Raw genomic sequence first — 14172 nt, 5'->3', positions numbered from 1 at the left:
GTAATTTTAGGGCTTTTAAAATTCCTACTCATAAAACTGGAAAGGGTTTAAGAATATAATTCAGGGATCAAAGACCTAGTTGTTTGACCAGAAACTATGAATTGGTTAGAAGAAATCTGGGGAAAACACTTGCATCCATAGGCAAAGGCAAAAACTTCCTGACTAGGGCTCCAGTAGTTCAGGGAATAATATTGAGGATCAACAAATGTGACTACATCACACTTAAAAGCTCTGCACAATAAAAGAAACAAGAGTCATGATATAATGTACAGAGTAGGAGATAAAATTTGCTAGCTGGTCTTCTGCTACAGAATTAATATCCAGCCTATAAAAGCAACTCAGAATTAACTTCAACATAAAAACCCACATACCCAGTCAACAAATAGGCAGATGAAGAGATATTTTCAGAAGTACCAAGGGCCAATATTATATGAAAAAATATTCAACGTAGTTATACATTAGTGAAATGCAAGTGAAAACAATATTGAAATTACATCACACCCCAGTTAGAATACAAACACATTGAGTGCTGGTCAGGATGTGAGAAAAAGGAACCCTTGCACACTGTTGGTAAGAATGTAAAGTAGTACAGTCACTATTGAAATCAGGATGGTGATCAATCTAAAAGCTAATACCGAAAAATATATTTGATCCAATTATATTTCCCATTGGTATATTAAAGTCAGCATAGTATAGTGATAGATGTGAAACCATGTTCAGTCCTGCACAATTCACAATATTTAAGCTGTGGAGCCAGTTTAGCTGCCCATCAACAAATGAACAGTTAAGGAAAATGGCGTTCAACAGATGAATGGTACACAATGGGATATTAGTCATAAAGTAGAACAGAAGATATTTTGTGGAGGGAAGCAGATGGAATTAGAGACCATCACATTGAGTGAAACAAGTTAGACTCGTAAAGTTAAATATCATATGTTTTTCTCTTATATGTTTAAGTAAAATAAAGGAGTGATGACAGGATCTGAATATGTAGAATTTAGAAAGGAAGGGAATCAGGGAGACAGTGGAAAGTAGAGCAAGGAGGCAAAAATGAAGATGGGGATAGAATAATCAAAATATGTCATATGACTATGTACCAGTATACCATAGTATGACTATGTAGCAGTATTTCATTATTCTGTATGGAGGGAGGGTGTGGAAGAAGGTGAAATGAAATGGGTCCAGATTCAATATGCGTATGTACTGATAGAACCAGATAAATGTAATTAGTATGTATCAAAACACATAGTAATAAAAATATACAGCTCAGATATATCAGTGGTTAAGACCCCTAGACTTCTGCTTAAGTCTTTCTGATGACTGGGACATAATGAATGAGATTAAGATATCAGACCCACAGATTAACTTTTCACTTTGAATCCTGTCATACTTATTCCTTTGTCTGGAATTGTAAGTAATTAGTGTTTCTGTGATTCAGTATGGTCATCTGAGTAGATTTCTCATTGGTACAACTGCATTGCAGATGTAAAAGACAGAATGGATCCTCCTTCTGTTGTTAAAATGATGAATGTATAAAATAAACACAAAATAAAACTTATGTCTTATTATTAGTGGTAGTAATGACCAGATGTATTTTCATACAGTTATATCAAAATATCCAGTTACATGAAGTTACTGTTTTTCTACTTTACACTTGTACTTATATGCTTATATACAGAGACAAATTACCAACTCTTAGTCTGATTCTTGAAGCCTCTCCCTTGTTTGGCACAGAGAACATATCAAAAATTTCAAAATGAGGGCTGGGGAATGGGTCACTGGTGGGGCATTTACCTAGCAGGCTCAGGACTCCATGTATAGCACCAAAAGAGAAGAAGAAAAAGTGAAAATATTTATTAAAAACTAAACCACACCTTCTTTAGTTCACAAATCCTTGATGCAATCAGTATGCTCACAAAACAGTTTTTAGAGTGATCTAAATACTCTTTTCCAGTCCTTTTGAGAATGTCCTGTAGAACTTAAGAAAAGATTTTCAAAACAAAGGATAAAAAGGATATCAGCTTCCAAGAAAGGCAGCTCAATTTGAGCGTTTCAGATATTTTCATATGAAGCTTTGTGTATTAGGAGAAAAAAAAGATAAATAGCTCTTGTTTGAGTTTGTGTCCTGGTCATGGGCCTAATGATTACATTTAACAGCTCTTTCACTTTCATGACTCCCCTGGAAGAAACCTCTTTCTCACTGGGCTGTCCATTTTGGGATTATTGCAAGGTCAGAGTGGAGAGTGTGGATGTCACCACGTACCTCAACCTCAGGAAGGACAGGCCGCATGTCACCCGCATTACTTAATTATTAAGAACCTGACAGTGTGTCTTTTCCATTTGTGTGTGTGTGATTGTGTGTGTATTTTTTATTTCCTGCTACCAAATTTGATTGATTTAATTTACATTCTTCACAGATATGGAAATTTCCATTCTCAAGGCTTTAATCTTGCTTCTTCTGAAACCTTCACCAATAATATACTCATGGATTTTGTTGGTGCCAACTCTGGTTCTCCCCCTATCTCAGGGATATGTTTCTCTTCCTAACTTTTTTCCTTCACTGTTCAAAACTCATGATTATAGGAAAAATAATGCTTTCTCCACCTGCGATACAACCTGTTAGTTTGCTTTTTTAATAGAATAGTCCCTGGAGTAGACTACTCGGGGTTCAGGTCTTTTGGTGTCTTCCACTCTGGCCACCCGTGTGCAAAATCCCTTCATCTGCAGCCTGAGGAACAGAAACATTAAAAATTTACCAAAACTCCACAGGAGAACACTCTTGTCTCAGGACTTCGGCATTCATTTGGACTTCCAGCAAAATTAAACATGTAGAGCTGTAAGTCATGCCTTCTTGTTCATATTATTGATATAGATGTTAATTTATATTTTGTGAATTTATTTTAGAGTGGATTGGTCATTGTCAAGGTTGGGAGAGGAACCAATGATGAGGAGTTTTAAAAATGGGTACAAATTTTCAGTTTGGGAAGAGGAAATATTTCGGTAAATGGATGTTTGTTATATGTTTACATGATGAAAATGACTGATCTCACCAAATAGTGCACATAAAACTGATGAAAATGACAATTTTGTTGTATATATTTTACCACAATCCACAATGGAAGTTAAATACAGAAAAATCTTTTTTTAAAAAAAAGAAAATAAGAGAAGAAACAAATCTAGTGAATAGTATGTAGATATTTTCACCTGAATAGATTCCCAAAGGTGTGATGGACATATTAGTTTCTTGTTCGCCTCCAGTACTATTAGGAAGTCCACAGGGATTGCAATACATGGGCCAACATGGCTAATTATGAGCTCTGTGCTTTGGGCCTCCAGGACTGTCTAGTAGTCAATATCATTATATGTCTCTAGCTCTTCAGTGTGACTTTACAGCCAAGTAGGCTCTATAGGGTTTCCTGATCCAAGGTGTCTGTAGCAGAAAGTTTATATCTGACACTATATTTCTGCTAAGCTGAGAAAGGAACCAGCACCTTCACTAAGTGTGCAAAGCAGAGAAATTGCTTTGGGTCTGCACTCCTTGGTCATGATCCAGCAGAGAAGCAACATTACCCAGTAAGTGCCCAGGGAGAGGATTATCTGATACTTTATTTTCTAATCATCTGATCAGTCAAATGGAAGGATAATAATTGCAAAATTTCAGCTAGAATTATTGTGAACTTTATGTTTCTTGTTGTATTGTGGGCCTCAGATGACTGAGAGTTTTAGTTTCCTCCCTCACTTTTTATGCTTGCCTTAGATATCTTACCCACAGAAGTATAAAGTGAGTATCTCTGTAGTGTTACTTAAAATTGCAATTATGAAACAGATGAAGTTGATGAGGAGGAGGATGGCAGAAATTGTAAGATCATGAAGTTAACAGTCTGGAGAATGCTGGCAAGCTTTGTTATTAACAGCCCAAGTTATGCCATTTCCCTGTCACTCCATAGACAGGAGGTGAACTTTGCTCACTGTGTTGTCCCTTTGGGGGTTCCTGGTAGATCACAGAAGAGTCTGTGGCACCTGCTGCACCCTCTGTAGAAAGGACACCCATAGGTAGGTCACAGAGGAAAATAATTGAAAGATTGGGAACATTATAATTCACCAAACAGCACTCTCATGTCTCTCTCCAGTTGCTTTGGTCACACACTGCTCCATCCCTGTAATCTGCTAGCTCATCCACAAAAGCAGAAATAAAACCAGGGGGCTGATTTCACTTTCACTAAGAAAACTGGTAAAAAATTTGAAACTTTCCTCAGATTTGTACATAATTAGAAACTGGATATCATCTACAGTCTAGTGGTTAGGAAAATTAAGATTAGTAAATAGGATCCAGAGTCCGACAATTTAATTTTGAATCTACTGGTCCCATTTACTATGTATGTGATGAGAGCATATTGTTAGTGTCTCTGAGACTGAACATTAGCATCTGAGTTGATTTCTACTTTATACAATGCAACTGAAGAAGAAATAAGCAGATAGAATTTCTTTCTATTTGATTTATATGTGACAAATATATAAAATAAGGTAAATGTGATTTAAATATTTTTTGTATTTCTAAAATGAGACATTAAATTTGGTCCTTATATATGCTGTATATATGAAAAAAGGATTTACTTGAAAATAGCTATTCTTTCTGAGTAAGATGGAATCTTCGGGTTGTTTTGAAAAAAGATAAAAGAATTATTCTGTTTCCCCAGAGTTTATACCTTGATTTGTACAGAGGGCCAATCAAAAATAAAAACTTCTCTTACACACTGGATAGATTTAGTTTGACTAAAAAAATGGTGGTAATTGGTGTGCCTTCAGCACATTTGGTGCTTTCTTTTCTACAGTGTCATCCTCTTCAGAAATATGCAATAATCACTAGACAAAAGTAATAACTCTTGGACCAGGGATTTAGCTCACTGGTTGGGGCACCTGCCTCACATGCCCAAGGTCCTGAGTTCAATCCCCAGTACCAAAAAACTAAAGTAAAATAAAAGCTCTTATTTATGTCTATATCATGAAAAAAGCTCTAAAATTTTATTTAAGAACATCTGCACAGTTTAGTTATTCAAAGACATGACAAAAAATCATGGGTATTAGAAAAAGAAAAAGAGGCACAAGGCAGTGGTAAGCTTTATTCTTGAGTTGATGCACATCTTGGAATCATATTTCAGGCTTCACTGGCTTTTGACACTCGTTTTTATCAATACACTCACCATTTCCATGAAGTTCTTTATTTGAAGCAAACAGACCAAAAGCAAAATTTTGTCAAGTTTGAGACATCCTATAGATGACATGTCAATTGTGAAAATGATTGGTATTCTCTCCCTTTTTCTCTTAACCAATATGAGCATAAGAGTTGGAGAGATTCACACTCACATATGCATATGGTACAAGATTAGTGATATGGGAATAAAATATTGATTTCCTAATGCCCACTCTAGGGCATTATCTCCTCTTTTCATGGAATTATTATTCTTAACACAAGATGATATTTTGTGGTGAATAAGCACACGAGTTTTGCCACTGTATATGTGTCAGCAATACTTAATCAGTTTTCATGAACAGTAATAGGTAATAGAGATTTGATTGGGATTTTTTTATTGAGAAAAACATGTAGATGATTCTTCTAGTATTTTTTTAGGGGAGCTAGATACTGTTACATTTTAGACTATATAGAAGAGTACTGATATGCATGTAATACTAAAGTATTAAAATATTCTCACTGAAATTGGGACAACAGTTCTTTTGGGGAACAATGATTATGATCAAGTGTAGAGGAGAATGGAATCATGCAGAGATACTAATCTCAAATTTCATAGTTGACAAATTGAACCTCTCTAAAATATCAGTTATAAAGAACATATATATTATTGTTTATTTTTAAAATATAGAGAGTGAGTATTATTAACTATATTTACATATAATACTAATGGGTCATTTTTGAAATGCTAGGAAATTTTCAAAATATTTTCAACCTTGGTACAGAAAAGGAACATCAGTACTTTATCTGTAGATACTATGAAAAAATTATATGGGGTCCTAAACCAGGGTTTTCAGATATTAAATTGTTTACAGGCAAACATATTCATAAATGGGACTTAGTACTGCTACTCTCTGCAATTTAAAAATTAAAAATTTTTATAATGCTATAGTTAGTTACTGTCTCTATTTCAACACCTGACTATACTGTGGTCATGTATTTTCATAATGTTTATAGTGTTTAATTTTGTATTTTTCCCTATGAATCTGTACTGTGAGCTGATAAAATAATAAACACAAATCATCTTCAAGTACCTGAGGAAAGAATTGCAACCCATGTACCAGGAAATATTGCTGTGAATATCTATTAAATTGTATAAGATACACCTGGCTCAAACTTAAACTTTGAGTATTTCCTTGGTACTGAAGTCTTTAATCATATGCAAAAAGGTTTTAAGATTAGCAAAGCAGAAGAAGTATTCTTAGGTCCCTAACTGTAGAATATAGAATGGGAGACAGCAAAGAGCTGCCTTTCTACATTATTGTTTAATTATTGATATGAGGTACACACCAACAGCACATTGGTAGTCAGTGATGACATTGGGTATGTGCATTTAACTTAAATATACTTATCAGGAGGTGAAATCCACCAAGGTAAGAGTACAAGTTATATATTAAACAACTTTAAAAATACAAAAAATATATTTGAGTGAGCACTTTATCTACAAAAGAGGGTCATTAGATAACAGAAGAAAATAGAAAAAATCCTGGAAGATAACTGACACATATAAAATGTCTTCTGATTATGAGCAATCAACTTTAATTTAATGTTCAGATAAAGTGGTCCTAACTGTCCTAACCCATGCACAGTGTATAAAATATGCACATCAAAGCAATTTGGACAATTGTCTGAGTACCTGGTGTTTGTTTCTTTTCTCCAACACTACTTTCTTTTGCAAAAGGTGCCCAAGAAGTTCAGAAGAAAAAAAATTAACACACATCTCAGAATTTCATCTCTTGGGGCTCTCAGAAGATACAGAACTTCAGCCCATCCTTTTTGGACTCTTCCTGTCCATGTACCTGGTGGCTCTGCTAGGGAATCTGCTCATCATCCTGGCGATCATCTCAGACTCCCACCTCCACACCCCCATGTACTTCTTCCTCTCCAACTTGTCTTTGGCTGACATCGGTTTCATCTCCACAACAGTCCCAAAGATGATTATGGACATCCGATTACAGAGTAAGGTCATCTCCTATAAAGGCTGCCTGACACAGATGTCTCTTTTTTTAATATTTGGATGTATGGATGACATGCTTCTCACTGTGATGGCCTATGACAGATTTGTGGCCATCTGCCACCCCCTGCAATACCATGTCATCATGAACCCTCGCCTCTGTGTCTTCTTAGTCATGCTATCTGTTTTGTTTAGTCTTTTAGAATCCCAGTTGCACAATTTGATTGCCGTACATTTTACCTATTTTGAGGATGTGAACATTTCTAATTTCTTCTGTGAACCTTCTCAACTTCTACATCTCATCTGTTCTGATAACTTTACCAAAAATATAGTCACATATTTTGTAGGTGTCATCTATGGATTCCTTCCCCTTTCAGGGATCTTCTTCTCTTACTATAAAATTGTTTCCTCCATTCTGAGAATCCCATCATCAAGTGGGAAGCATAAAGCCTTCTCTACTTGTGGGTCTCACCTCTCAGTTGTTTGTTTATTTTATGGAACAGCCATTGGCATTTATCTTACATCCTCTGTGTCATATTCTCCTATAAAGATTTCAGCAGCTTCAGTGATGTACAGTGCAGTTATCCCAATGCTCAATCCCTTCATCTACAGCCTGAGGAATAACGACATAAAATGTGCCCTGCGGAGGCTGCAGATCAGAACAATGCAGTCTTAATATCTCTTGCTTCCATTTTGTAATTTGTGTTGTAAACTTCAATCATCTATACCTGCTAATAATCCAACCATATAGACCAGCAAATTCTGCCTCTCTGTTCACACTTGTAGCTTTATGCCTTTCTTTTCATTTATGATTCATCCTTAAATATTGATTCCTTCTATCCATCTTTAAGTTGCACAAATATTCTTGAATCTGCTTTTAATCATAAATATCATGAACAAAACATTATAAACAGGCAGCTTCTATAGTTTCTGAGAAATGACATTGGCTTCTAGGTAAAATGTTCAAAGTTCTATATATTTAAAATTTGCATCTGTTTTCAAAGTTCATGTTTATTTTATTTAAAAATTGCACTGATGATATCTATTTGGGCTGGTTATATCCATAAGCCATATCACTTATACCTAATTTTGGCTTTGATTGGAATCACCCAGGAAGAATAAAAGTATAGATGCTGGTTATTATCACCAGAGATTCTGATTTATATGAATTTAACTATGAGAGATTTTTAAATTTCAGAGTGCATTAGGATGCTGGTCCCTCAAGGGACCAAATTCAAAAAAGCAAGTGAGAAATGAATTTATTGTAGTGGATGAGTTGGTTGGATTCAAATGTCATAAGCAAATGCATTGTTTCTCAACATCATGTAGCTTGTTATTATTCTATCTGGTTTTTACATTATTATTTTCCTGTTTCAATATCTCCTTTCCATAGATACTTTTTAATGTTGTGTGGGGTCACTGGATATCACTGCTCTGTGTTCTTCCTGGCTCTGCTGTTGTGCACTTTCACTTATAGTCACTAAATTTGATCACATTGAAAATTTAGTATAATTCATTGCTTTCATATCCATGGACCTGCTGTGTTTTAAAAGTTTCCTTCCCATTAACACCTCTGTGACCATACTGTACCCTCTGTGCCTTTGTCCTAAAGTTACTGTCTAAACAATTGTGCACATTCAAACTTTTCCATTACATTAACTAGATTTGTTTGCATTTCTGGAACACTGAGCAATGAATCATAACATGGGGAACAAAAGGTATATTGCCAACTCTCTGTAAATGAAATATTTCAAAATATGCTTAATAAATAAAGTTGTTTTTCAATATAGAGCTGTGTTCAGGTGTCTAACTGAGTCAGTGGGTTTCTTGTTTCCAGTTAAGGTATGACTCTGGTGTTGTCTGAGGATTACTGCCAACATTGAATAGTACACAAATTGAACTTTTGCTTCTTCAAAGTTACTCCAAGATTGCAATTGTCTTTGTAAGTAGCCAATGTGAGCTGTTTTTATATTTAATAGACAGCCAAAAACTTTCTTAAGTAAACAATTATGTTGCATGGTAAACTCTTTCCAATGGTAATGTTTTGTATTTCTTCTATTTATTTAAAATGTTTATTATTGTATGTTTATAAGATGCAATAGTTACATTTATATTGGAGAATTAGTAAAAATACATAACATACCTTGACCATTTTCAATTCTTTTACAACCCTCAACATGTTTCTGCCTCTTATTGTCTTCTAGACATCCTTCCTCATCTCCAAAAATCCTACCTTCTGATTTTCTATCATTTCCCCTTCATTCTACTCTTTTTATTTCTATTTTAAGTTTCTCATATGAGAGACACCATATGGTATTTAATTTTCTGCAGGACACATTTCAGTTAACATTATGGTCTCAAGTTTCTCATGCATTTTCATCAAATGATACGACTTCTTTTTATAGCTGATTAACTTCTTTACCTATTAACCTGTTGATGGGCATCTAAACTGTTTCCAGTTTAGCTATTGTTAATTATGCTGCTTTACATATGAGTTTGCATGTATGACATTACTACGATGTTTGTAACTCTTTGGAGAATATGCTCAGGAGCAATATGGCTGGGTCAAATGGATTTTCCATTTTTAGTTGTTTAAGGAGTCTACATACTGACTTCCATAGTGGTCGTACAAGACTACATTTCTTCCAACAATGTAGAAGTATTCATTTTTCCTCATGTCCTCATACTTTTTGTAACCTTCTTTTTAGTTTCTTTTTAAAATAAGTATATAATACTATGGCCCTATTTAGGGTAGGCAAATGATCTACCACTGAGCTAAAGCCCCATTCTTTTGTGATATATTTTAAAATCAGATAGTGTGATGCTTCTTGCTTTATTTCTTAAGACTGCTTTGAAGCTTTTGTACATTCATAAAATTTTAGTATTTTTAAAATTTTCTGTGGAGTTTATCATTAATATTTTGATGGAGACTAAATAAAATATATTGTTCAACAATAGAATAGAATAGAATCTATTGTTCAATGTAGGTGATAGCCACACTTTCCCAATTTAATTCTTCTAATCTACGAATGTGTAACATCCTTCCTCATTTTTGGTTCCTTCTTCAACTGCTTTTATTAATGCTTTGTAGCCTTCAAAGTATGTAGTTTTTGCCTACTTGTTTAAATTATTTCAAAGTATTTTATTTTTATAACTTTTATAAGTGGAATTGTTTTCTTGATTTCAGTTTCTTGCACATGGTTGGTGTGTAGACACATATTGATGTGGGAATCTTGGTTTTTATATATAGTAACTTTATTCATTATTGTTAACAGTTTTAGGTGACTCCTTTGGATTTTCTACATAAAAGAACATGTCCTCTACATAGTACAGTTTAGCTTCAGTCTTTCCAATTCATATGGATGCTATTTTTTTCTATCCATAAACCTCTGCCTAGGAATTATAGTATGATATTTGTTGGTGGAGTGTGGGCATGCATAACTTGTTCCAGATATTAAGTGGAACACTGTTGATTTCTTCCAACCAAGTACAATCTGGTATTATTTATGGGTAGATTATAGATCAATCCTTAGATTGCTTGTGTTGGGATATATTTCTTCAGGTGTTATTTTTTATTTAGTTTTTAAATTTTAAAATTTTATTAGCACAGGTTTTCAGTATATACTGATTATCTTCCTCATGGGGAGTTAGTACACATATATAACACACCTCAGTTAGATTTTCATCCCCTTGCCCTTCCCTCCTTGCCACCTGTCCACATCTCTTGGTTCTTTTCTCATTTGCAAAAGATCTATCTTAGCATTAATTACTATTTTTCTTTTATTTTGCTCTTTATATTTTGAGTTTCTAATTTAAGAGAAACTATTTGATATTTAAGTTTGTGTGTCTGATTTATTTCACTTAACATTATGATATAAGGTGCATCCATTTTCCTACAAATGACTCACGTTTATCTTTCTTTATGGCTGAGTAGTACTCCATTGTATATAAATAAGACATTTTCTTTATGCACGTATCTGTTGATTGGCATAAAGGCCACTTCTAAGATTTAGCTCTTAGGAATTGTGGGACACATTTCTTCCATTTTTCAGTTTTGGAAAATTTTGATCATAAAGAATGCTAAATATTGCCCGATATTTTTCTGCTTTGACTGATAACATATTTTTGCCTTTCATTTTGTTTATGTGATACATTATGTTTGTTGATTTTCATTGTGAAACACCCTTCCATTCTTGGGATAGCTTTGACTGGATCATGCTCAATGATCTTTTTATACACTATAGAAATTAGTTTGCTAGTATCATGTGGAGGATTTTTGCATCTATGTACATGAGGGATAGTGGCATGTAATTTGTTTTTAGTTGTTGTTCTGTTTTGTTCTTAGGGAAATTCTAGACACATAAATTCCATTCGAAATTACTCCTTATAGTTCATGTTTCTTCAGTAGCTGTAATGACTTAGCACTAGTTTTTTTCTTATATGATTAGTAAAATTCAACAATGAAACCATGAGTTCCTGTTTCTTTTTTCTTTTATTGGCAGATTTATTAAATTAAGTGCATCTTCACTTGTTACTATTCTCCTCAGTTTCTATTTCTGCACAATTCATATGTCCTGAACTTTACTCGTATCTTCATTTTTATACAATTTTTGGTACATAACTCAGAAAAAGTACCTTACAATTCTTGATACTTTTGTGGTATCAGTGGTAAATTTTACATTTAGATTTTCTTAATTTGAGTCTTCTAACATTGTTCTTTTTTGCTCTAGATAATGGGTTGTTCATTGTGTTTATCTTTTCACAAAATGACCTCTTTGCTTCATTGTTTTGGTCTCTTGTTTTTTTCTTAATTTCTATTTCATTTTATAGCATTTATATCTGCTCTTATCATTATTATTTCTTTATTCTATTAATTTTGGTGTCAGGTCACTTTTATTTTTCTAATTCCTGAAAGTATAGCTTCGGGGTAGTTATTTTTAAAAATATTAGTTTTTGATATAAGTCCTTGTTAGAATAAAATTGTCCTTTTAAACACTGTCTACATTTGTAAAATTTTCAGTTAATGTTTATTGAAATAATCGTACTTCTCCTTTATGTACCCCATCTTTCACTTCACTAACTTGAACAATTTGTCTTTGAAAATATCCTTTAAAGCTCATAAGTTTCCATCAGTTTTATTCATTCTATTCACTTTTATTTCTCCTCAGACTGTGTCTCTATTTAATCTTTCCTTCACCTCACCATCTGTTAAATCAGTTCTGCAATTGATGCATGTTCCATTTTCCATTTTTTTATTGTACATTTTCAATCCTACAGCTTTGATTACATTTGCAAATATAAAAGGAATATATTAAATAATAAAAAGAATAAATAATAAAAATGAATCAAAGGAAAGATCTTGAGTGTTTTTACCACAAAGAAATTATAATATTTGTGAACACAGATAACCTCACCCTGATTTCAACATTACACAGCATATATACATATCTAATTATTAAATGTTAGCCTACAAATATTTATATATTTAAGTGCCAGTTTAAAAATATTGGCATTGTATATTATTTTCCCTGAAACTTGACTTTGAGAATGTAGCATACTGTCAAGTCCTCTGAAGAAAGGAGGACATACACTTTTATTTTCTACTTTCATAAAATATCTTTGGTGCTCAGATCTCACCAAAACTTCCCCTGGGGTCTGCACATAATGCTACATATTTCATGCTTGTCCTGCTGGGTTTCAGTCTTGCTCTAATCCCATTCCTTTCTATACACTTATTTTTCACTTTTGTAATGGAAATGTTTAACAATCCCCTTGTATTTTGGAAATATTTAACTCTCTTTTTCATTTTTCCAATCACTCATAGATAAAAGTTTGCCTTGTGTCTCAGAGAAAATTTAGACTTAGCCTTTTCATCAATATTAGAACTATCAAAGCTGGGTGACTCTTGGAGATGGACTAAATGCACTTTTCATCATGATATAGACGTGAGTACTTCGGGGCCCAGGGGCGGATTGTTAGGGTTTAGATCTAGAGTGTTCCCGAAGAGGCGCAGATGTTTACAGGTGGGGCTTTTGAAAGGTGATTAGATGACAGAAGCCCTATCCTGAGCAGTAGATGAATGCACTGATACATTCAGAGCTAAACATGCTGTTAGAAGGTGGAGCATGATCAGAAGAGATGGTCACTGGGGATATGACCTAGAAGCCTATACAATATTCCCCTCACTGGCTCTTCCTTTCTTTGTCTGCTTCCTGGCCATCATGGGTTGAGCACATTTTCCTCTGCCACAGCTATATGGTTTCTGTCTTGGAGCCAGCTGACAATGGACTAAAAACATGAGCAAAAACAAAAACAAAAACTTCTTCTAATTTAAATTGCAGACGTTGGATACTTTGTCCTAGCAATAGGACAGTGTGGTAACTTGGATTAAAATAATTGTACATTTCAAAGTAGCTATGAGAGAGAAAGTTGAATGTTCTTAAAATAAAATATGATAGGTGTGACTTGATAGCTATGTCAATTACCCTGATCTGATCAGCACCCATTATATACATTTTGAAATATCACATCATATCACACCAATATGTACAGATGCATATGTTCATTGAAATTTTAAATATAAATTTAAAAAAGACCTTTTCCCAAGGAAATGTTTAATATAAATGCAAGAAATTTAACCTCTAGCTCAAACCATAACCAGAATCTACCAAACAACAAACCAAAGGCTTAAAGATTAATAGCTAAAACCACAAAACTTACAAATAAGAACAGAAGAATATCTTCATTACCATGAATGGAATAATGACACTAATTGGTAGATATATCACAGAAAGCATAAGCAACAGCAGAAAAAAGACATTTAATTTCATCAAAATTTAAAAATTGAATGCATGAAAAGATACCATGAACACAATACAACATGTTACAATCATGAAAGCATAGGCAAGAGCAGTGAAGTAATGGAGAGGTAAGAAATAAATTTACAAATTCATAGTAAACTTAATTTTTA

General features: G+C 33.8%; 1 protein-coding gene and 1 pseudogene across 5 annotated transcripts in view; one reads left to right on the top strand and one right to left on the bottom strand.

Moving 5' to 3' along the window:
* Positions 1 to 14172, bottom strand: part of LOC147820571 (olfactory receptor 7D4-like) — a 192775-nt gene that overhangs the window by 35623 nt on the left and 142980 nt on the right. The window lies entirely within an intron of this gene.
* On the top strand, positions 6796 to 7953 carry LOC147820576 (olfactory receptor 7E178-like; annotated as a pseudogene).

This window comes from Heterocephalus glaber, unplaced genomic scaffold (genome assembly GCF_053883595.1).
Source record: "Heterocephalus glaber isolate CG9 unplaced genomic scaffold, H.glaber_assembly_v1.0 deba00001845, whole genome shotgun sequence".
In the NCBI taxonomy this organism is placed as follows: Eukaryota; Metazoa; Chordata; class Mammalia; order Rodentia; family Bathyergidae; genus Heterocephalus; species Heterocephalus glaber.
This window is presented reverse-complemented; position numbering and strand designations above follow the sequence as displayed.